The 25,795-nt window shown below is 42.5% G+C and overlaps 1 pseudogene; it reads right to left on the bottom strand.

The window, feature by feature from the left end:
- Positions 1 to 4,313: 4,313 nt before the first annotated feature.
- On the bottom strand, positions 4,314 to 25,795 carry LOC103648861 (alpha-L-arabinofuranosidase 1-like; annotated as a pseudogene).

The raw sequence follows: 25,795 nt of genomic DNA, 5'->3' as shown, positions 1-25,795 counted from the left end.
AAGGCAACAAAGAGATGTTAAATATTAAATACCCTTCGTCCGCTGAATCATTACCTCCTCAAGGGTTTAATGAACTTCGGACGAAGGTCACAAACATAACATTATGAAGGTAATAAAAATAATATAGAACGATGCGAAATGTAGATTATTAAAGATAAATACGTTGGAGATAAATGTCATCATTCACATATTTATTGTTTGAATTTGAAATGTTTGGATACAATGATCAAGGTATGCTTATACCTTCTCCTTGACAAGCAATAATTCCCGAGTGATGCTCTTGCAATTACAAAAATGTGTGAACAGTAAAGGAATACTGTTCACTATTTATAGGCACATGACACAGCCTGTGAGGAATTACAATCATGCCCTTCATAAAAGTTTACAACAATGACTCGGACCCCTACAGGCTAAAAGGTCATTCTATCTTTAAGTCGGTTCGACCCTTCACCTTCGGATATGTTATATCCCCGAAGCTTCATGAACAATACCTTCGTCGTCAGTACGAGCAGCTTCAGCCGCAGCTGTTTCTTTCTGCAAGACCTTCGACGACGAAGCATGGTCCCAACACTTAGTGACTGCAGGGTTCATTAGGGAGGTGCTGCATCCTGAGTGGCTAGCAAATCCTATTCTTGTACTAAAAAGAATAAAGTGGATTGGCGCATGTGCGTCGACTATACCGATCTCAACAAGCATTGTCCGAAAGATCCCTTTGGCCTCCCTAGAATAGATCAGGTAGTTGACTCGACTGCTGGCTGTTCTATGTTGTCCTTCCTAGATTGTTGTTCTGGATACCATCAGATCAGCTTGGCAAAAGAGGACGAGGAGAAGACTGCTTTCATCACCCCGTTTGGAGCTTTCTGCTATACCTCCATGCCGTTCGGCCTCAAGAACGCGGGAGCAACTTACCAGAGAGCCATCTAAACATGCTTAGCCGATCACTGGGGCAAGCGGGTGGAAGCCTACGTCGATGATGTGGTAATCAAAACAGAAAACTCAGAAAACTTCATCGAAGATTTGCAGCTGGTCTTCAATAGCCTGAGGCGCTACCGGTGGAAGCTCAACCCAGAAAAGTGTGTTTTCGGAGTACCGATAGGGAAGTTACTCGGATTTATTGTAAGCCACCGAGGATTGAAGCTAATCCGAAAAAATTGAGGCCATCATGAGAATGGAAGCGCCACGATCACAGAAAAAGTTACAGAGGCTTACTGGATGCATGGCAGCCCTAAGCAGATTCATATCAAGGCTAGGCGAGAAAGGCATGTCATTCTACAAGTTGCTCAAAAAGATGGACAAGTTTCAGTGGACCATAGAGGCACAAGAAGCTCTAGAGGCACTGAAAAAGTTCTTGACTGCACCACCAGTACTCAAGCCACCACGCCGAGCTACGCCGAATCAGCCGGCGGAAGATCTGTTGTTATACATCTCCTGCACGACTCACGTGGTAAGCACCGCGTTAGTAGTCGAGCGGACGGAGGAAGGACATGCATACCTGGTGCAGCATCCGGTCTACTTCATTAGTGAAGTCCTTGGGCCCTCAAAGATAAAGTATCCTCAAGTCCAAAAGTGTCACACCCGGTTCCAGGGGGTAGAACCGAGCGCATAGCATATGTCTGCCAGGATCCATTTCCACACATATGTTGACGTCACAATCAAAAGACAATGCAATAAAAGCGTAAAGAGAGTAGAATACTTTATCACATCATCTGAATCATTGTATCTTTAACAAGTATCACATCAAAGTAAAGCGGAATTTAAATAACAGGGGCAATCTCCCACAGGAAGATGACCGGCGTATCGTTAGACTTAGAATTCATCATCGTCAATATCTCCATCAAAGTCTCCAGCATCACCCTCTGATCAAAATATTAGCAAGGGTGAGCTCACTTATGGTCGGGGCTCAGCAAGTGGGGGAAAAATAATGCAGGTATAACAAGGTGAGGCTAAGGTTGAGCAGTAAGCATTTTAGTTGGTCAATATTTTATTAACAACACCTGTCTTACTAATAAGTGTGAATCCCAAATATCCCATTTAATCAAAGGAATATGAATATAATAAAAACACTTAAGTGCACCCACTTAAGCAAATCATTGGCTGATCATTGTATCTCAATTTAATTCCATCTTCAAGTTCAATTGTCATGTGAGGAGTCTAGGTCGCTCTTAACCGGGAGCACGGTTGATATATCAGTTTTACACTCTACAGAGGTGGTACAACTTTACCCACAAGCCATGTATCCCATCTAGCCCGGGTTGATCGGACCCTTAAACACTGTCGAGGTGAATGGCTAGGGATCCATTATGAGGCTTTCACAAAATACACTTAATACGAAGCAACCCGCTAAGGTTTCTAAAGCCGGTGGTGGTGACCCCCTGGGTGAGGTACCTTAGCCAAGAATACGTCCCCATGATAACATGGGCTGCCAGCACCACCGCTCCCCCTCTTGCCCATATTTCAGGTAAGGTTGCGAGGCACTAAGCATATAAAGCTAATTACCAAAGCCAGAGCCATGATAGCACTCGTGGTTGCACTGTTATCCTAGGTGGTCACTCCATGTTCCAATTAATATGAAATAATGCCGTTTTAACCATCGGGTTAACGCCATAATTGCCAATTTCAATTTTGGAACATTAATACCAATTAATGAGTGACATTAAAATCATTAAGTTGAGCGGTAGCACAAATTTGCAAAGCTTAATAATTTCTCAGGGTAAACAAGGAATACAGTTGGTAAATCTAGGAAATCCTTAATTAGGTAAAACCCATCAAATTATGCAGTATATCAAAAAGTAAACATTATTATATGCAATGATTGGGTACAAAAAGAATATGCAGACGGAGAATCCACTTGCCTTGCTCAAAAGCGTCTTGCGGATCGTCCTCGAATGAATTCGGATCCTCTACCACAAAATCAGCTTCTAATAACGTCGTACGTTGCCATACAAAGAGAAAACATACACCAATAAATAAATATGCACCATTACATAAACATACACCATTACATACACATTAACACATCACACTTATCACACCTTAAATACGTCCTAAACGCGTAAATACTTATTAATACAACTAGGTGTGTGCCCGTGCGTTGCGATGGAAGTTAAAAATTAGTATAAAACATAGATATAGAACGATAAACATCAATATGATAGTTAGGTGCCCGTGCGTCGCAACGATTTCACTGAGATCGCAAGTCACCCACAACAAGATTATCATGTATTCCTAGATATGGTTGCTTCATATCACTTCATTTACCAATGCAAAGAAATTTCTAGACATCCTCATCAACATACCCATTCATATGAACTCCATAAAGTAAATAAATTAATAGCAGGAAAGGGCAACTTAAGCAAGTGTCAACTTTTGTGCTAAACTTTTGATGATTTATGTGTAATAGCCAACAATTGGTGTGACCTTTAATGACAAGGAACACTGCCGCATCTTATCGTCACGTGCATTGAGCATGGATAGAATAGCGTCCCTTTTGAGGATGTTGGTTGGCACACCTTTTTCTTGAAAGATGTTTTCATTTCCTGACTAACTGTCTTTTCCATTCAACATTTAATGATGAAAATTGTTGTATAATCAAAAATTTCATACAATTGTCCCGTAATTAAACTACAAAAATATAAAAATTTAAAAATATATAGGTATATTTTATTATTTGAAAACATGTTAGACATAACAGTACATAACCGTACCACCCTATTCAAAATCAGGGATTACAATTTCGTTTTGTATTTTTCAAATAACGTTTTGCTCTTATATTTTAAAATTTTAAATCGAAAACCAAACCGGTTTTTGTTTCCCATTAGTAGCGGGAATTACCGGAAACACAATAGCGGGAATTACCGGAAACCGGTTTTTCTCGAGCGAGAAACTCATCCCTGTTTGGATTATAAGGATTTTAGAAAAATTATACAAAAATTTTCCAGGAATATTTGAGGGGTATGAGTGTGTTGTTTGAAAAAAAAATCAGATCAGTTCTGCATAGGTATACTGTACGTGCTCTAAAAAAGAAGAGAATGTCAGAGTGCCGAAACTGAGAAGAACATAAAAGAAGTTTCCATTGCCAGGGCTCGAACTCGGGCAGACTACAACAGATGTGTGATATCCGAGGAAAGGTTCTTTTATACCTTCACTACAGTTGTAGAAACCATTTTTTGAATCTCATGTACAACGATCCATACACTGATACAAATAAGCAGTTGTACGTACTTCATAGTAATTCACAGATATCGTATTTTGTATTGAAGCCTTGGGGACCCGTATCGGTATTGAGTATTGTGGGCACGCACATCTCACACTATTCATAACCTTGGATGGAGGCTCGACCCTGAGACTGAAGGCATCGTCTGGTCTGAGTCCAAGAGGAGATCAAATGAGGTCAGGGAGTATAAGTTCAATATAACACCCATTTGCTTGCCCACGTTGGTTATTGGACTGCAGCCGGCACCACCTATAGCACAAGAATTCAGACATCACAACACAACTAATTCAAGGGGTAATCATTACCGTATTGCTCTTAGTTGCCATGCATTGTATCAAATCAACAGTATCAAACCTTGTCGGGCTGTTGGAAGGAGTTCTCATCCCGCAGCCAACCCGACGTGAGAACTGTCTTTATAGATCCAAATGTCTGAATATCAGTTTCCAACCTAGTTACAGATATATTCAGACTAACAACTTTGCTTCCAAAATTTACATCCTGCAAAAGAAATTTTCTTAGCCGAGTTATTTTTTTCATTTTTATTCGCAGAGCTAAGGTCCTAAGTAAGAGAAAGAGATTACCTTTATTTTCATGTAAGTGTTCCCATCATGTGGGTTATTCCAAGTGATAGCAGATGTGACCAGTTGGTCGTAGTTCGGTAGTTGAATAGTGGACGGATGAAGTGTAGCGCCGCTTGAATCTTTGAAGAAGACCCGCATCCAGTAATTTGGACATCCATAGTGCTGCCATGAGTTAAAGACTATAGCATCTGGGTTCCACCTATCAAGCGAGCAGTATTTTTTGTTAAATATTGATGACATCGTCAAGTACACACACAGTTACCATGTAGAAGTAAACATTCACATTTACCTTTGGTCATTGCCGTTTACAAAGAGTGGAGCACAACTTGCCATCTCAACCACGTCGCTGCATAAAAAAAAGATTCAAATCAAAACAGATAAGTCTGCAATACAATCTACCATCAAGCAGGAGCCAAACTAGAAATAACGTTACAAAAACCTATTCCTTTCTAATCCAATGAGAAATGCAGCTTCAGCTAAAGCAGCTATTAGTGTTCCTCGGCCAGCATCATTTCCAGTTACAGCATATTCACTAACAATTGCATGCAAAATACGAATTATGTAGGACATTACTAGCCAGTTGTAAAAGGATGACAACTGAGGTAGCAATAACAAAGCAAGTACCTTGGGCCCGGTACGGGCTGTGTGATCAAACATTCTAGATTTGGAAAACATATCACCTGATGAAGAATAGACCTGAAGCATAGCAAATGTTGGGGACTTGTTCTCAAATGCTATGAATCAAGAACAAGGCAACATAGAAATTGTTAAATATTAGGGTCCTTCGTCCTTCGAAGCATTATTTCCCTCGGGATATAATGGATTTCGGACGAAGGTTATGAAAGGTTATACCTTCATAAACACAACAAATAATGAGGAAGGGTAAAAAATATATAAAATAATTTGAATATATGATTATCATTATTAACTCATATCTATTTCATTACTGTAGAAATGATAACGAATTACAAATGTACCTTTGGCTCGAAGAAAAGCAAAAATATCAGCGTGATGCAAAAACAAATGCCCAATGCGTGATTACCGGAGAGCACGTGAACAGTACTGAGGTACTGTTCACCTATTTATAGGCACAATTCACAGCCTGTATATAATTACATTCATGCCCTTTACAATGAACTATAATAATGACACAAAATATCATGGGTCTTTAAGTCATTTCATCTTTAAGTCGGTTCACCCCTTCGTATTGAGACATGTCACTGTACCGAAGCTTTATAGTTGATAGCTTCGGCGCTGTTTTGGAGAGGATCTGCCGAAGGTGTTTATTTCTTTAGGATCTTCGGCTACGAAGCATACCCCCAACAGTAGCCCCTTTGCGGCGCTAGATCGTTTTTCGTAACGAGCTTGATCCGTGAAAAATCTTCTAAGCTTTGGGATGCCGAAGATCCGAAAAACACCTTCCCTAAGCTCGTTGACGAGAAACGATTAAAATAATCGTCGGACGCGCGACCCATCTTGCACCGATTACACTCTTGCCAGCGATTCACCTTCTCGAGCTATGTGGCCCACCGTTCAGTGAGCGCGGGTGACTGTTTGCCCGGTATTGGAGACCTTGCCAATTTACCTTCTCACCTACAGCACTATATAAATAGACGGGTAGGTGTGAAGTTACCACAACATTCATTGGTATTGTACTGTTTTGCTGCCAAATTTTTAGTCATAGCCGAAGCTTGATCATTGTGCTCACACAAAATCTGCTTCGGCGCAAGTGTAAGAGCTTCGGAAGAAACAAAAAAGCCAATTCAAAAAATTTCAAGTAAGTCATAATCAAATGGTCAGAGTTCGCTCTACTGCAAGAATCGATCACGAGGGAGACGAAACCGAAGCTGTGGAAACTGTTCCTATCTCGGAAGCAATGAAGCGATCTAGGCAGGTAACACCGGAAGACGTCCCTGCTGCTGAAGCAGAGCAAGCAGATATTGAAGAGACCGACTCTGAAGATGATTACAACATCGCAGTGCCGAGCAAGCCTAGCCACCTAGACTTCGGAAAGTCGACCATCTCCAAAGCTGATTTTCCTAAGATGGTGAAGTCGGGCTACTTTAACGAGGATAAGAAAGGGTTGATTCGCTTCGGTGGAGAAGAAACTACTCCGAAGCCACAGAAAGATGAAATAGTGATTTTCAAGAGTTTCCTCAAGGCTGGTTTGAGATTTCCTTTGAATAGAATGATTGCCGATGTGCTAAAAAAGTTTGGGATCCATTTTCATCAACTAACTCCTAACGCTATTGTTAGGCTTAGTGTTTATATTTGGGCTCTCCGAAGCAAGGGGGTGGAACCGTTTGCCGAAGGTTTCTGCCGGGTGCACGAGCTACATTATCAAACCAAGGCCAGAAAGGATGGGTTACATGAAAATTTTGGTTGTTACAATTTTGCCTATCGGAAAACTACAAAATTTCCTGTGATCAGCTACCGAAGCAAGTGGCCGGCAGGCTGGAAATCGGAATGGTTCTACGTCAAAGTTGATGACGACAAGGAGAAGCTGGTCCAGAGTCCGCTTGAACTGATCTTCGGAGAAACCAGACCCCACTGCAATATGACACCAGAAGGTCCAACCCAAACTGCGTTGACTGAATTTAGGGTTATCGCAGAGCATATTGGCACTAGAGATTTAGTGCAGGAATTTCTGGCTTACAAAATATTTCCAACTATGAAGGAATGGGCTATGCCGAAGCTTGAAAAAGAGAAGAAAGAGGGGGAGCTTGTCCGACTGCCCTACCACTATAAATTCAAGAAATATTTCAAAACACCCTGCCAAGAATGGCTCGAAACAATCGAAGCAATGTGCACTGAAATTCTTGGGAACTATTCTAAAAAGGAGGATCAATTGATGACAGCATCCTTCGGCACCCGGCCGAAACGAAGGCTAAACAGAGTGCTTGATGCTATAGGTTTTGAATATCCCGATTATGAGCGACTCGACAAGGGTGTCGAAGGGCAGAAAAGGAAAAGAGTAGCTGGCGCTTTGATCCAAGACGACGAAGATCAATCAAAAAAGAAGAAAGAAAAATTTGAATCAAAAGTGTTAACTTCGAAGAAAAGAAAGGAATCAATCCCGGAACAGAAATCAATTGATGAAGAAGAAAAGGCTCCTGCGACATCTTCTGATGCTGAAATAGAGGAAATTCTAAAGGTAATGACTGAAACTTTGCCTGTCAAACTAAGTCCATTGGGGCTTCATCTGACGAAGCTTTTTCATAATGAAAAGGAGCCCGCACAGGCAAAGGCATCTAGGCCAAAAAGACAAAGGATTGTTACCGTGACCGAAGTGATTGAAACGACACCACCAAGAGCTCCAACTCTGAAGATGCCAGCAATTGAAATCATGACAGATACTGAAGCTGTACCTTTAGAGGCTGCCGTAGAAGAGGCCGGAGCCGAAGATGCTAACTCCGAAGGTATTAATTTAGAGAGCGTAGCCGCTGATATAGATAAAATGCTGCAAAACATGGCCGCTGAAGAAACTGTTGCAGCCACCGAAGAGACCACGGCTGCCAAACCCGAGAAAGGAGGAATAACTGAAGATACCTCGGAAGATGAAACTTTTGACTTCCGATACCTAGTTGGCTAGGAGCTGACTGAAGCTGAAAGAGAGGAACTAAAAGAGTATGCTCTATCTTGTGGATATCGGTCGGGGGCGCTTCTCTTTGGTGGTATTGATGATGAAGGGATAGGCTGTATACGAGACCAAACCGGTGCGAAGGTTGCCGGTACTTTATCGAAGAGTATCGGCTTCCCGAAGCTTGAAGCAGATATCAGCCGCTATCGTCGACAACATATTGTCAGCAGTTTATTCTATTCTAATTTCAAGGTAAACATTTTGTGTCTATCTCTTATTACTTGTGGTACGAAAATATTTTCTAACGAAGGCTATTTGTCCACAGAGCATGCTTTTGAGCAAGGCATTAAAAATGCAACAAGATTTAGAGGATAAAAGGCAAGAAGTTATAATTGAAAATTTAGAAAACAAAATAAAGGAGCAATCTGCTGCTATTGAGAAAAAAGACCTCGAGCTACAAACAGCCAAAGGCTTATTAGTGGATGCTGAAGCAAAAATAACAGAATTAAATTCGAGGCTTCTTTCCCAGTCAGAAAATTTTGAACAAGAGAAACTGAAGCTTGATGCAAGGCTTGAAGCCGAAACTCAAATAAATTTGGAATTGAAAGAATCTTTGAAAAATCTTCAAAATAAATACTTGGAGTTCTGCACTCGATGCATTCATCAGCTAAAGCAAGTGTTCCATTTTGTCGGAGCTAGTAGTGAAGAGTTTACTCCTTCAGCCGAAGACCTGTCTGGTGCCTTCGAGCACATTGAAGGTGATATTAATGACCTTGATGAAGTTATAGCTGGGCATAGCGACTTTTGTGCCCTGGCAGCTTCTCGGGGTACAACTGTTGCTTTTTTGAAATCTAGCTGTGAACACGGCAAAATTGTTAATAGACCCAACTTCAGCCTGTCACCGGCAGACTTAGATGATGTTCCAAATCTGGCTCGAAGTATTGCAAACAGATTTATAAAGTTAGTATGGACAAAGGGTGGTCGGAGCAAAGCTGGTGACGCAGCTCGGAGTCACCTCAAGCTGGTAACAAAATCATACCTTATTCTTACCTTTTCCTTTGAATTTTTGAATTTGGCTTATAATACTTTCGTACAGATTGACCAGGCCGAAGCTACAGCTGCAGAGTAGAAGAACGAAGCTCCAGAGATAGTGTCGAAGCTTGCATAGTCTTGTAAAAGTAGCTCAAAAAACTCCTGTAATAACTTGGATAAAATATGATGTAATCTGAGTTTTACTTTGTAATATAATCTTACTTTTCCGTCCATGTATGAAATGCTTTGGTGTGTGTAATACTCAAAAGTGCAATAATGAGAATAGAGATAATCTCAGTAATTTGTGACCTCTACTTATCATCACATGTGATCAGCCCTAGTTATAAGTGGATAATTAACACAAAGAACACATAGATAGCCTGTGCATCATGCTGGAGTTTATTTGATTGTGCATTTGTGGATGATAAAAATAAAAGCATCAATAGCAATGTAATAATGTGCTCATGACATCCAAACCCTAAATTGAAAACAAAACCATGAAAATGGAGAAGGAAAGGAATAAATATTGTACAATGCAAAATAAATATATAAATAAATAAATTCCTCTCATTTTTGGGTATGATAAAATTGCACTTATGATTTGTGGATAAAATTTGACACAAGGGTGGAATTTAAATTTGAAATGGAAATATGAATTTGGAAAGGAAGAAAAGAGATTAGGAAATAAAAAGGAAAAGGATTAAAACCTGCCTGGGCCACGGATTCCCCCTTTTCGGCCCACTATTCATTCACACCCGCGCGGCCCATTCCAGCCTCCGCGCGCGCGCTCGGACCCGCTGCCACAGACAGCGCGGCCCCACCTTGTCAGCCGCCTCCAGCTACGTTGCGCCCGCGCTTGGTCATCGCCGTGGTGCGCTGCCGTGTGGGCCCCCTCGCTGACGGGTCTTCTTCTCCGTGGGACTCGCGTGCGGGCGCAACAGAACACTGTCGTGATCCTCGCGGGCGTGGGCGGCCTTCCTCCAATCCGTGCCAGGGTTTGCGGGGGGATAAATTGGTGCCCCCTGTGCCCCTCTCCACTTCTCCGTCGACCTCGTGAACCCTCTGGTTCGCCTCGCCATCCTCCTCTCCCTGCCCTCGCAACCACCGCCGTAGCAGAGAGAGAATCGCGTGCCGCCGAGTGAAGGGAGGTGGCAGTAGGAGCGCTGCCGCAGAAACTCGCCGCCGGCTAGATTCAAGCGCCAGCGAAGACATTCGGGCGTTGTTCTACTCTCGCGGCAGCTGGGGGAAGATCCAATTGGAGGGGCACCAGCTGCAATCGGGGGAATTGCTTGCTGACTGGCCAACCTCGCCACCATTCGCGACTCGCCCCGCATCGAGTGCTTCACGTCGTGTCTGCTGGTAACCTCCATCCCTTAGCTGCGTCATGTTCCTTGATCGGTGGAGAATCGCCTCGCGCCCAAATTTTACGTGAGTAGACTCCGGTATTGCTCGACGTCGTTACAGCCCGCCGTGAATTCGCCACATCCGTGGCCGAGAAACTCCATGGCGGGTAGCTGCGGGCAAAGCCCCGTGGAAACCCCCCCATTGCGCCCACTTCAGTTTGCACCAGGTTGCGCGGGGGATTAGCTCCGGGAAGCGGGGGATTGGATCCGGCGGGTGCGCCACCGCGCGGCGGGGTTGAGGCAGGGGTGACAGGGCACCGTTGGATGCACGGCGAACGGCCCAGATTAGACATTGGGGACCGGTTGGGTTAGGTTAGCGTGAGCCGTCCATTTTGGATCGGATGTACGAAATTAGAACACGGGAGCATACGTTTTAAACCGTCCGATGTGAATCCACCGTCTCGCGCAGCGTACCGGTTCGCTTAGACTTAGTTTTAATCTGGCGCGTCGGTCGTTGATCCAACGGCCGAGAATCGCCCGTAGCCCTTCGCCGTGGCAATCTTTGTAAAGAGCCCCTTTATGTTTTCGTAAATAACCCGCGGTCCTCGGTCCTGTTTCCCTGAGTCTAGGGAATAATTGTAGAATAACCCCTGCGTTTTCTGATAATTGAGGCCCTGTCCTGAGAACTCGAAAACCAGAGAATATAAATGGAAAATAGATTTTTAATATGAAAATAATTACTAGAATTTGATAAATTCATAGTAAATTCATTTTAGCTCCAAATTAATCCATTCCACTTCCTATAATTTTGTAATATTATTTTCTATCATTTAGTGTCTCTGTTTTGACATGAACTCAGTTAGAAAATTAATTTCTCATCTAATCCTATTTTAATCACATTAAACCTTAGGAAATTCATAACTTGAATTCTATAACTCCAAAATTAATGATTCCAGTTCCTGTGATCTTATTTTAATGTATAGTATATTACTGTATATTCTATTTCCATGTTTGATGTGATGTTAATTTATGCTATGCTATGTATGTATTGTGTTGATGCGAGTAGACGAGCAAGCCACTGTGGAATCTGAGGTTCAACAAGTTGAGATAGCTGAGCAGGAGCTCGTTGAAGGCAAGTTGTGCCCTTGATCACTTCTTTTACCCATTCATGTTCTTATTATTCATAATGATCTGCATAGGATAATTTTGCTGGGACCCAATAGGATACCCTAGATTTTGACTATCTTTATACCTTGCTTCACCACTGGTTTTACTACTAAGTTTTTGGGTAGTACATGCTATTGCTTTATGTGGATTTGGGTATAGAGATATTCATCACTCATTTTTACACTTGTTATTATCTGTTCATTATTTTATGTTCATGATAAGATCATTATGTTAATGGGAACATGGAGAACCACCCGGGAAAACAGTGCTACCACAAGGGTATAATGGGACGCCCTTGGCTGATTAACTAGGAAAGCTAGTGGAGGGCTGCCTTACCCGAAAGGGGCAAGGGCAGTAGGGGAGTGGTCAGTGTAGGGAGGTCCTTGGGTTGATTTTGCTGCGATGGCGGTCAGGCAAGAACCCTGCACTGGAGCTTCCTATAAACTGTAGCGGGTAGTCTGAAGCTAGTGGAACTTTGTAAAGGCCTCGTAGTGGTACCCTGCCTCGCTTCCTTGGTAGAGGTGTATGGAGTCTGATCAACTCCGTGGCAAATGGGTAACACGACTTGTGGGTAAAGATGCGCAACCTCTGCAGAGTGTAAAACTGGTATACTAGCCGTGCTCACGGTCATGAGCGGCTCGGACACTCACATGATTAAATTATGGAACTTAAACTTAACCTGTCATTTCATTGCATTTGAGATTATTTTATTATTACTTTTACTTATTATTACTATGGTTTGGTATTCACTTACACTTAGTAACTGCTAATAAAATTTTGACCAACTTATAAAAGCAATGCTCAGCTTCAGCCTTTATTTCATTGATCAGCCTTACACTACATGAACTCCCACCTTTGGCGAGTTCATGTCACATTATTCCCCACAACTTGTTGAGCGATGAACGTATGTGAGCTCACCCTTGCTGTCTCACACCCCCCCACAGGAGAAGAACATGTGGTTCAGGAGGAGCCACAAGGCGAGGAGTATGATCTGATCTAGGTGGCGTTTCTCAGTTGACATTGGCGCCGACGATCCTTAGTTCGTTTTATACTCATTATTTTTATTTTGTAATAAGTCTTCCGCTATATAATAAATACTCTGATTATTGTGACATTTATCTCTATACACTCTGTTATTATATATGTTGTCTTCTTGGCGCATGTATGAGATGCACCCGGCTTTGTTCCTTAAAACCGGGTGTTACAGAAGTGGTATCAGAGGAAATGTTGACTGTAGGACGAAACCTAGATAGAAATGGACAAAACCCTTAACTACTTATCTCATTCTGATTCATTCTATACTTACCTTACTCTGATTCTCTCTATACTTATCTTGATCCTGTCTCACCTTCTACTGTTCTACTCTGATTATTCTTACCTTCTCTACTCTGAGACAAGATGGATTTCACATCCTACATTTATGATCTTCTTAAGAGATAGGGAACCTAAGATGAAAATTAAAACTATTTTCTCTATTTAAAAATGTTGGTTGATTGTTCTGATGATCAATGCCTGATTTGCTTCTTTGATTGATTGAAATAGTATAGACAGGCATCTTAGCATGTACCACCATAAGGCAATGTATTAGCTTTAGTGGATAACACACTAATCTACTTAGCTAATAAATCCCCCGCAGTAACATTTCTCGTAATTACTCGCCTTGTCTACAATTCTTCCTTTCTTACCCTATATTCCTAACCCAAATGTGCTACCCCTATACTGTTAGAAGAGAGCAGTATAGATTTGATCCTTGGTATGTCATGGTTAAGAAAGGCAAAGACAGTTTATACACTGTGCTAAAGGAACCATAGAACTCACAAGTTCCAAAGGAGAAAGATTTGAAGTTGGAATTGCAGTAACTACCGCCACCAGACTAGCGGCATTCTTAGTAGATGGGAAGTTTGTTGGTGTCAACATCCATGTGGTTAGAGATTTTCCGGATGTCTTCCCAGAAGAGTTACCAGGGATGCCACCATATAGGAAAGTTGAGTTTGTCATAGATCTCTTACCTGGGACTACTCTTACTTCCAAACGGCCATACGAGATGTCCGTAGAAGAGTTAAAGGAACTTAAAAAGCAGTTAATGGAATTAGAAGAGGCCGGGTACTTTCGTCCGAGTTCTTCACCTTGGGGAGCGCCGGTTCTGTTTGTACAGAAGAAGGATGGATAACAGCGGATGTGTGTGGATTATTGGTCCCTTATTGATGTTACCGTGAAGAACAAGTATCCGTTGCCCCGTATTGAGGATTTATTTGATCAGATGAGAGGTGCTAGAGTATTCTCGAAGATTGATCTCCAATCCGGTTACCATCAGATGAGGATTAGACCATCGGATATTCCTAAGACAGCATTCTAGACTCGATATGGATTATATGAGTTCACTGTTATGTCATTTGGATTAACCAATGCACCAGCTTATTTCATGAATTTGATGAACAAAGTGTTTATGGAGTATTTGGACAGATTCGTCGTGGTGTTTATCGACGATATTCTGATCTATTCTAGGAATGATAGTAATCATGATATTGGAGCTACAGAAGCTACGATCAACTCTATGTCAAGTACAGTAAATGTGAGTTTTGGATTGACGAGGTTCCATTCCTTGGATATATCATTTTTATTGGAAGGATACCAGTGGATCCTGCTAAAGTTAAGGAGATAGTGGCGTGGAGCATACCCACTATAGTTACGAAGATTTGGAATTTCCTGGGATTAGCAGGGTATTATTGGAGATTTATTGAAGGATTTTCTAAGATTGCTAAGCCTATGACTTCGCTTTTGGAGAAGGGCAGAGAATTTAAGTGGGACGAGAAGTGCCAAGAGAACTTTGATCAATTGAAGAAGAGATTAATGTCGCCACCAGTATTGGTTATGCTAGACCTACAGAAAGGATTTGATATTTATTGTGATGCATGTGGCCAAGGCTTAGGATGTGTGCTCATGCAGGAAGGACATGTGATTGCATATGCTTCTCGTCAGTTACGGAAACATGAATTGAACTACCCCACACATGATTTAGAGTTGGCAGCAGTTGTGCATGCACTGAAGATTTGGAGACACTACATTATGGGAACTAAGTGTCAAGTATATACGGATCATAAGAGTTTGAAGTATATATTCACTCAGAAGGATCTCAACCTTAGGCAACGCCGTTGGTTGGAGCTTGTTAAGGATTATGATTTGGAGATTCACTATCATCCAGGCAAGGCGAATTTGGTTGCAGATGCCTTGAGTCGGAAAGAGCATGTTCACTCCGCTTTTGTTGTCCAACTACCTGATGAATTAGCAAAAGACTTTGGGAGACTCAATTTGGGAATTGTTACACACACTGAAGGAGTCACCAGTGAGTTGGAACCTACCTTGGAGCAAGAAATTCGTAAAGGTCAGATTGGAGATGCCAAAATTCAAGAGATTAAGGATCTTATTACTGAAGGTCGAGTTCCGGAATTCACGGAGGATGAGCAAGGTACTATATGGTTCAAAGATCGGATATGTGTTCCAGAGATCGATAACCTCTGTGAGGCTATATTGAAAGAAGCTCATGATTCTGATTACTCCATCCACCCTGGAAGCACTAAGATGTATCAAGATTTGAAGCAAAAGTATTGGTGGTATGGACTGAAAAGAGATGTGGCTGCTCATGTGGCTAAGTGTGATGTATGTCAAAGAGTCAAGGCCAAACATCAAAGACTCGCTGGACTATTGCACCCATTGAAGATTCCTGAGTGGAAATGGGAAGAAATTGGTATGGATTTCATTGTTGGACTACCCCGCACTCCAGCAGGATATGACTCTATTTGGGTAATTGTGGACAGATTGACAAAGGTGGCTCATTTTATACCTGTGAGGACTAATTATACGGGAGCCAAGCTAGCAGAATTGTATATGACTCGGATAGTTTATCTACATGGAGTGCCTAAGAAGATCGTGTCTGATCAAGGATCACAGTTTACTTCTCGGTTTTGGAAGAAGTTGCAAGAGAATTTGGATACAAAGTTGAATTTTAGTTCAGCCTACCATCCCCAGACTGATGGACAGACAGAGAGAACTAATCAAGTGCTGGAAGATATGTTAAGAGCTTGTGCCCTTAAACATGGTGGAAGTTGGGAGAAGAGCTTACCCTATGCTGAGTTTTCTTATAATAATAGCTACCAGGCCAGTTTGAAGATGTCACCATTTGAAGCTCTGTATGGTAGAAAATGCAGGACTCCACTGTATTGGGATCAGACTGGAGAAAGATAATTCTTTGGGCCTGAACTTATACAAGAGGCAGAAGAACAAGTTCGAATGATAAGAGAAAATTTAAGAATTGCACAATCCAGGCAAAAGAGCTATGCTGATAATAGGAGAAGACTACCGGAGTTTAAGGAGGGTGATCACGTGTATCTGAAGGTGTCATCGATCCGGGGTATGAGGAGATTTAAAGTTAAAGGAAAGTTGTCCCCTCGCTTCATTGGACCTTTCTTGATCTTAAAGCGAGTGGGAGAAGTTGCATATCAACTAGAACTACCCGATCACCTGTCAGATGTACATGATGTGTTTCATGTGTCTCAGCTAAAGAAGTGCCTCAGGGTACCTGAGGAGCAGCTACCACTGGAGGACCTTAGTGTTCAAGATGATCTGACCTATGCTGAGTACCCCATCAAGATTTTGGATACATTGACTCGAGTCACGAGGAATAAGGTTATAAAGATGTGCAAAGTGCAATGGAGCCACCACAGTGAAGATGAAGCAACTTGGGAAAGAGAAGAAGAGCTTCGTATAGATTTTCCCCACCTTTTCCCTAGTTCTTCTTAAATCTCGAGGACGAGATTATTTTTAAGGGGGGTAGGATTTGTAATACTCAAAAGTGCAATAATGAGAATAGAGATAATCTCAATAATTTGTGTCCTCTACTTATCATCACATGTGATCAGCCCTAGTTATAAGTGGATAATTAACACAAAGAACACATAGATAGCCTGTGCATCATGCTGGAGTTTATTTGATTGTGCATTTGTGGATGATAAAAATAAAAGCATCAATAGCAATGTAATAATGTGCTCATGACATCCAAACTTTAAATTGAAAACAAAACCATGAAAATGGAGAAGGAAAGGAATAAATATTGTACAATGCAAAATAAATATATAAATAAATAAATTCCTCTCATTTTTGGGTATGATAAAATTGCACTTATGATTTGTGGATAAAATTTGACACAAGGGTGGAATTTAAATTTGAAATGGAAATATGAATTTGGAAAGGAAGAAAAGAGATTAGGAAATAAAAAGGAAAAGGATTAAAACCTGCCTGGGCCACGGATTCCCCCTTTTCGGCCCACTATTCATTCACACCCGCGCGGCCCATTCCAGCCTCCGCGCGCGCGCTCGGACCCGCTGCCACAGACAGCGCGGCCCCACCTTGTCAGCCGCCTCCAGCTACGTTCCGCCCGCGCTTGGTCATCGCCGTGGTACGCTGCCGTGTGGGCCCCCTCGCTGACGGGTCTTCTTCTCCGTGGGACTCGCGTGCGGGCGCAACAGAACACCGCCGTGATCCTCGCGGGCGTGGGCGGCCTTCCTCCAATCCGTGCCAGGGTTTGCGGGGGGATAAATTGGTGCCCCCTGTGCCCCTCTCCACTTCTCCGTCGACCTCGTGAACCCTCTGGTTCGCCTCGCCATCCTCCTCTCCCTGCCCTCGCAACCACCGCCGTAGCAGAGAGAGAATCGCGTGACGCCGAGTGAAGGGAGGTGGCAGTAGGAGCGCTGCCGCAGAAACTCGCCGCCGGCTAGATTCAAGCGCCAGCGAAGACATTCGGGCGTTGTTCTACTCTCGCGGCAGCTGGGGGAAGATCCAATTGGAGGGGCACCAGCTGCAATCGGGGGAATTGCTTGTTGACTGGCCAACCTCGCCGCCATTCGCGACTCGCCCCGCACCGAGTGCTTCACGTCGTGTCTGCTGGTAACCTCCATCCCTTAGCTGCGTCATGTTCCTTGATCGGTGGAGAATCGCCTCGCGCCCAAATTTTACGTGAGTAGACTCCGGTATTGCTCGACGTCGTTACAGCCCGCCGTGAATTCGCCACATCCGTGGCCGAGAAACTCCATGGCGGGTAGCTGCGGGCAAAGCCCCGTGGAAACCCCCCCATTGCGCCCACTTCAGTTTGCACCAGGTTGCGCGGGGGATTAGCTCCGGGAAGCGGGGGATTGGATCCGGCGGGTGCGCCACCGCGCGGCGGGGTTGAGGCAGGGGTGACAGGGCACCGTTGGATGCACGGCGAACGGCCCAGATTAGACATTGGGGACCGGTTGGGTTAGGTTAGCGTGAGCCGTCCATTTTGGATCGGATGTACGAAATTAGAACACGGGAGCATACGTTTTAAACCGTCCGATGTGAATCCACCGTCTCGCGCAGCGTACCGGTTCGCTTAGACTTAGTTTTAATCTGGCGCGTCGGTCGTTGATCCAACGGCCGAGAATCGCCCGTAGCCCTTCGCCGTGGCAATCTTTGTAAAGAGCCCCTTTATGTTTTCGTAAATAACCCGCGGTCCTCGGTCCTGTTTCCCTGAGTCTAGGGAATAATTGTAGAATAACCCCTGCGTTTTCTGATAATTGAGGCCCTGTCCTGAGAACTCGAAAACCAGAGAATATAAATGGAAAATAGATTTTTAATATGAAAATAATTACTAGAATTTGATAAATTCATAGTAAATTCATTTTAGCTCCAAATTAATCCATTCCACTTCCTATAATTTTGTAATATTATTTTCTATCATTTAGTGTCTCTGTTTTGACATGAACTCAGTTAGAAAATTAATTTCTCATCTAATCCTATTTTAATCACATTAAACCTTAGGAAATTCATAACTTGAATTCTATAACTCCAAAATTAATGATTCCAGTTCCTGTGATCTTATTTTAATGTATAGTATATTACTGTATATTCTATTTGCATGTTTGATGTGATGTTAATTTATGCTATGCTATGTATGTATTGTGTTGATGCGAGTAGACGAGCAAGCCACTGTGGAATCTGAGGTTCAACAAGTTGAGATAGCTGAGCAGGAGCTCGTTGAAGGCAAGTTGTGCCCTTGATCACTTCTTTTACCCATTCATGTTCTTATTATTCATAATGATCTGCATAGGATAATTTTGCTGGGACCCAATAGGATACCCTAGATTTTGACTATCTTTATACCTTGCTTCACCACTGGTTTTACTACTAAGTTTTTGGGTAGTACATGCTATTGCTTTATGTGGATTTGGGTATAGAGATATTCATCACTCATTTTTACACTTGTTATTATCTGTTCATTATTTTATGTTCATGATAAGATCATTATGTTAATGGGAACATGGAGAACCACCCGGGAAAACAGTGCTACCACAAGGGTATAATGGGACGCCCTTGGCTGATTAACTAGGAAAGCTAGTGGAGGGCTGCCTTACCCGAAAGGGGCAAGGGCAGTAGGGGAGTGGTCAGTGTAGGGAGGTCCTTGGGTTGATTTTGCTACGATGGCGGTCAGGCAAGAACCCTGCACTGGAGCTTCCTATAAACTGTAGCGGGTAGTCTGAAGCTAGTGGAACTTTGTAAAGGCCTCGTAGTGGTACCCTGCCTCGCTTCCTTGGTAGAGGTGTATGGAGTCTGATCAACTCCGTGGCAAATGGGTAACACGACTTGTGGGTAAAGATGCGCAACCTCTGCAGAGTGTAAAACTGGTATACTAGCCGTGCTCACGGTCATGAGCGGCTCGGACACTCACATGATTAAATTATGGAACTTAAACTTAACCTGTCATTTCATTGCATTTGGGATTATTTTATTATTACTTTTACTTATTATTACTATGGTTTGGTATTCACTTACACTTAGTAACTGCTAATAAAATTTTGACCAACTTATAAAAGCAATGCTCAGCTTCAGCCTTTATTTCATTGATCAGCCTTACACTACATGAACTCCCACCTTTGGCGAGTTCATGTCACATTATTCCCCACAACTTGTTGAGCGATGAACGTATGTGAGCTCACCCTTGCTGTCTCACACCCCCCCATAGGAGAAGAACATGTGGTTCAGGAGGAGCCACAAGGCGAGGAGTATGATCTGATCTAGGTGGCGTTTCTCAGTTGACATTGGCGCCGACGATCCTTAGTTCGTTTTATACTCATTATTTTTATTTTGTAATAAGTCTTCCGCTATATAATAAATACTCTGATTATTGTGACATTTATCTCTATACACTCTGTTATTATATATGTTGTCTTCTTGGCGCATGTATGAGATGCACCCGGCTTTGTTCCTTAAAACCGGGTGTTACAGTGTGGACGAAAGTAATACTTTTGAGCCATAGGCGAAAAACACCTTCCCTTCTTTGCGTACACAGCGAAGCATAAAATTGCCTTCCTTTTGTATCCGAAGCATGTTTGTACGTTATGCTGATGATGATCCTATGTATGTCTAAGTGAATGTTTATGAATGCAAATGTCATGATGTAATGTATCGTGCAAATTAATGCTCAAATACATATTCGAAGCCATACTCCCTTGAGAATGACTCAAACCTTCTTTGCCGCTTATTTTTCGGCTTCACCGTTTATTTTTCGGTGTATTAGCGCTGACTTTTCGCTGCAAGCCTCCCTTAGGAGCTTCTTCGCCTTTTACTTTCGGCGGAATCAGCGTTTATTTTTCGCTGTAAGCCTCCCTTAGGAGCTTCTTCGCCTTTTACTTTCGGCGGTATCAGCGTTTATTTTTCACTGTAAGCCTCCCTTAGGAGCTTCTTCGCCTTTTACTTTCGGCGGTATCAGCGTTTATTTTTCACTGTAAGCTCTGCATTCCCTTGGGAACGACTTTTGAGCTTCTCTCTGTTTTCTTTTCTTTTTCCATTGCACTCGATGGTGCGTTGTCAGCTTTTACATTTACATTTTTGGGGGATATCACTCTTATAGAATTGAAATAAGGAAAAGAAAAATTACATGTTGTGGCCCCATTAAAAACCTTTCTCCCCCTTTGGAAAGGAAAAGGGTGCCATAAGGAAAAACTAAAACAACAATAAAAAATAAAAAAGATTACATCAGGTTACACATAATACCGCCGAAGCTCATCCGCATTCCATGATCTAGGAATGTCGTTGCCGTCCATATCCTTTAATCTGTAGGAACCGGGTCTTGACGAAGATACTACCAGAAAGGGGCCTTCCCACTTTAGCTGTAGTTTGCCCACTGTGTCTGGGTTGGCCACTCTTCGAAGCACCAAATGTCCTGGCTTAATGTTCTTCAACCGAACCTTTCTATCACACCATTTTATTGTTTCGGCTTGGTATTTATTGATGTTTTCCATAGTCTGAAGCCTGATCCCTTCTATAGCATCTTTGTCCATAGAACAATCAGCTTCGTCTTTCGCCGAAGCCACTGTTCTTATTGATCCTGCCTTAGCCTCTTCTGGGGTTATTGCTTCATCACCAAACAACAATTTGAATGGTGTAAAACCTGTTGACCTTAATACTATTGTGTTGTGGCTCCACACCACTTTAATTAATTCATCTGGCCACTTTCCCATTGGCTGATTGAATATTAACTTCATTATTCCTGTCATTATGATGCCATTAGCCCTTTCAACTAGTCCATTTGATTCCAGATGTCGAACTGACGCAAAATGGATCTTTGTGCCAATTTGTTCACAAAATTCTTTGAAAGCTTCGGAATCAAACTGCGTTCCATTGTCCACAGTGATAACCTTTAGCACTCCGAAGCGACAGACAATGTTTTGCCAAAAGAACTTTTGAACAGTAACCGAAGTTATTGTGGCTAAAGGCTTTGCCTCAATCCATTTAGAAAAATATTCCACTGCCACTACAACATATCTTAAATTCCCTTGTGCTGGTGGTAGCGGACCTAACAAATCAAGGCCCCACCTTTGCAACAGCCAAGTGGGTTGTATTAACTGAGTTAGAGACGAAGGTTGTTTTTTATCTCTTGCACATTTCTAACAACCTTCGCACTTTTGGACTAATTCCGCTGCATCCGAAGCTGCTTTTTGGCCAATAAAATCCTTGGCGAAAAACTTTTCCCAGCAAAGGCCTAGATCCAATGTGAGATCCACACAGGCCTGCATGTATTTCCTTCATCAATTCTATACCTTCAGCTCTGGATAAACATTTGAGTAACGGAGAGCAGACCCCATGCTTGTACAGCTCCCCTTCTATTATTACATATGGACGAGCTCTTGCCTCTATTCTCTTGTTATAAGCTTCGTCATCTGAAAGGAAATTACCCTTAAGGTAGGAGATGATCTCAGTTCTCCAGTCTTCACTATAAACAGGAGATATATTGAGGACCGCTCTTTCAAGAAGTTCAACCGAAGGTGCTTTTATTGTTTCAAAAAATACTTCCGAAGGTAAGGGCAGCCCTTGTGCTGCTGACTTGGCTAGCAAATCAGCATGCTCATTTTCTCCTCGAGGAATATTTTTTACAGAAAACCCTTCAAAAGAAGCTTCAATCCTTCGGACCGTATCTAGATACTTCTCAAGCTTCGGGTCTCTTGCCTTACAACTCTTGTCAATATGACCAGAGATAACCTGGGAATCAGTTTTAAGAACCGCCCTTCTGATTCCCATTGCCTTTAGCTTCCGAAGGCCCAAAAGTAAAGCTTCGTACTCAGCAATGTTATTTGTGCAGCTAAAATCAAGTCTTGCTGCGTAGCAAGTTTTAACTTTGGAGGGTGCGACCAAGATAGCGGCTGCTCCTGCTCCGAAGGTTCCCCAAGAACCATCGCAAAATACTGTCCATGCTTCGGCATCTTTATTTGCCTCTTCTACCTGAGCCCCTGGCGTCCAGTCAGCAATGAAGTCAGCTAACGCCTGGGACTGAATCGAAGATCTGTGTACATAATAAATGCAGAATTCATTAAGTTCCGCAGCCCACTTTCCAATCCTTCCAGTAGCTTCTCTATTTCTCATAATGTCCTTCAATGGTTGTGAAGAAGGTACAATTATATTGTATGCTTGGAAATAATGCCAAAGCTTTCTAGAAGCCATCAAAACAGCATATAGCACCTTCTCCAATTCTGTATAATTTTTCTTTGATAAACTAAGAACTTCAGATACAAAGTATATTGGAGCTTGCTTCTTGACTTGCCCTTCAAGCTTCTCTTGGACAAGTGTCGCACTTACCGCTGAGTGCGAGGCTGCCACATATAACAACAGAGGAGCCTCTGGCGTTGGTGGAGTTAGCGTTGTTAGGTCTATCAAATATTGCTTCAGCTCTTCGAAGGCTCTCTGCTGGACCGGTCCCCATTGAAAAACTTCGACTGACTTCAGCACTTTGAAAAATGGTAAATTTCTCTCTGCTGATCTAGATATGAATCTGTTGAGAGATGCCAGTCTTCCTGTCAATCTTTGAGCCCCCTTCTTTGTACTGGGTGGTTCCATTCGAAGGATAGCTTCGATTTTATTTGGATTAGCCTCAATCCCTTTTGTTGAAACTAGGCAGCCAAGAAATTTCCCTTTCTTCACCCCGAAGACACATTTTTCTGGATTCAACTTTAAACCGACCTGTCTAAAATTAGCGAAGGTTTCCTGCAGATCAGTAATGTGATTATCTTGCTTCGTGCTTTTTACAATGATATCATCAACATAAGTTAGCACATTTCTGCCTATCTGAGATTGAAGAACCTTCGCTGTCATTCTGCTGAAGCTTCCTCTAGCATTCTTGAGCCCCTCAGGCATCCGAAGGTAACAATATGTTCCACTAGGGGTTATGAAGCTGGTCTTCGGCTCATCCTCCTTCTTCATCCAAATTTGATGATAGCCTGAATAACAATCCAGCAGACTCATAAGCTCTGATGAAGCTGCTGCATCAACTAAGGAATCTATCCTTGACAATGGAAACTCGTCCTTCGGACAGGCCTTGTTGAGATCAGTAAAATCGATACACATCCTCCATTTACCATTGGCCTTTTTTACCATAACAGTGTTAGCCAGCCATTCTGGGTATTTTACCTCTCTGATAACTCCGGCACTGAGAAGTCTTTTCACTTCATTCCGAGCACCCTCGGCCTTGTCATCAGACATCTTCCGAAGCCTCTGCTTTCTGGGTCTGAAGGATGGATCAACATTAAGCGAATGTTCAATAACATCCCTGTTAACTCCGCAAAGATCATTAGCCGACCATGCAAAGACATCTTTGTTGTTGAACAAGAATCTTATCAAGGTTTTCTCTTGTTCCTCAGACAATTGAGATCCCAGCAGCACCTTCTGCTCTGCGATATCTTCGCATAAAAGCATGGGTTTCGGCCGATCGGCCGAAGCAGCCTTTCCCCTTTTATGCTTGTACTGCTCACAAGCTTCGGCTTCATCTATGTTGTGGATTGCCATTGAATCAGTCCAATTCCCCTCGGCCTTTCTGGCGGCTTCCTAACTCCCATGAATAGCAATAGGTCCCTGATCCGAAGGTATCTTCATGCAAAGATATGCTGGATGAAAAATTGCTTCGAAAGCATTGAGTGTTCCGCAACCAATGATAGCATTGTAAGGATACTCCATGTCAACAATGTCAAACACAATTTGCTCAGTCCTTGTGTTGTTGACGAATCCGAAGGTTACTGGCATGGTGATCTTACCAAGTGCTACAATCTGTCGCCCTCCGAAGCCACAAAGAGGTTGCGTAGCATCATGAATCTTGTCTTCGGGCTCTTGCATTTGTCTGAAGGCCTTAGCAAATATGATATCTGCTGCACTGCCTGTATCAACCAAAACATTATGGACCAGAAATCCTTTGTTCACACAAGAGATAACCATAGCATCATTGTGTGGATAATCCTTGAGCTGAAGATCCTCTTGAGAAAAGGTAATTGGGATGTGAGACCATCTTGATTTGATGAAGGGTCCTTGTACCCCTACATGCTGTACTCTTCTCTGTGCCTCCTTCTTCTGTTTCTTGTTTGCCGGCTCTGAGCATGAATCGCCTGTTATCGGGAGAACCAGCTTCGGGGCCGAAGCAGTTCCAGCTTGATTCTTGACTGAAGCCATCAGCTCAAAAAAGTGGAAGTGAGTTCACCGGAGGTGGGCGCCAATGTTGGGGACTTGTTCTCAAATGCTATGAATCAAGAACAAGGCAACATAGAAATTGTTAAATATTAGGGTCCTTCGTCCTTCGAAGCATTATTTCCCTCGGGATATAATGGATTTCGGACGAAGGTTATGAAAGGTTATACCTTCATAAACACAACAAATAATGAGGAAGGGTAAAAAATATATAAAATAATTTGAATATATGATTATCATTATTAACTCATATCTATTTCATTACTGTAGAAATGATAACGAATTACAAATGTACCTTCGGCTCGAAGAAAAGCAAAAATATCAGCGTGATGCAAAAACAAATGGCCAATGCGTGATTACCGGAGAGCACGTGAACAGTACGGGGGTACTGTTCACCTATTTATAGGCACAATTCATAGCCTGTATATAATTACATTCATGCCCTTTACAATGAACTATAATAATGACACAGAATATCATGGGTCTTTAAGTCATTTCATCTTTAAGTCGGTTCACCCCTTTGTATTGAGACATGTCACTGTACCGAAGCTTTATAGTTGATAGCTTCGGCATTGTTTTGGAGAGGATTTGCCGAAGGTGTTTATTTCTTTAGGATCTTCGGCTACGAAGCATACCCCCAACAGCAGATGTCACCTCTACTGGGAAAAATATTATCTATGAGAAAACCAAGCAAGACAGTCATTACATGGACATCAAACAAATCAGTTGGGTTGTCTGATGAAATAGCAGATCTATCACAGCTTGATATGATTTTGATGTCTGGATAGGATGCTTTTATTGCAGAGTAGAACTTCACAATAGTATCACATACTTGTTGGCGCTGTCCACTTATATCGTTCAT

Source organism: Zea mays, chromosome 2 (genome assembly GCF_902167145.1).
Source record: "Zea mays cultivar B73 chromosome 2, Zm-B73-REFERENCE-NAM-5.0, whole genome shotgun sequence".
Lineage (NCBI taxonomy): Eukaryota > Viridiplantae > Streptophyta > Magnoliopsida > Poales > Poaceae > Zea > Zea mays.
The sequence above is the reverse complement of the archived record's forward strand: the minus strand, read 5'-3'. Positions and strand labels throughout refer to the sequence as shown.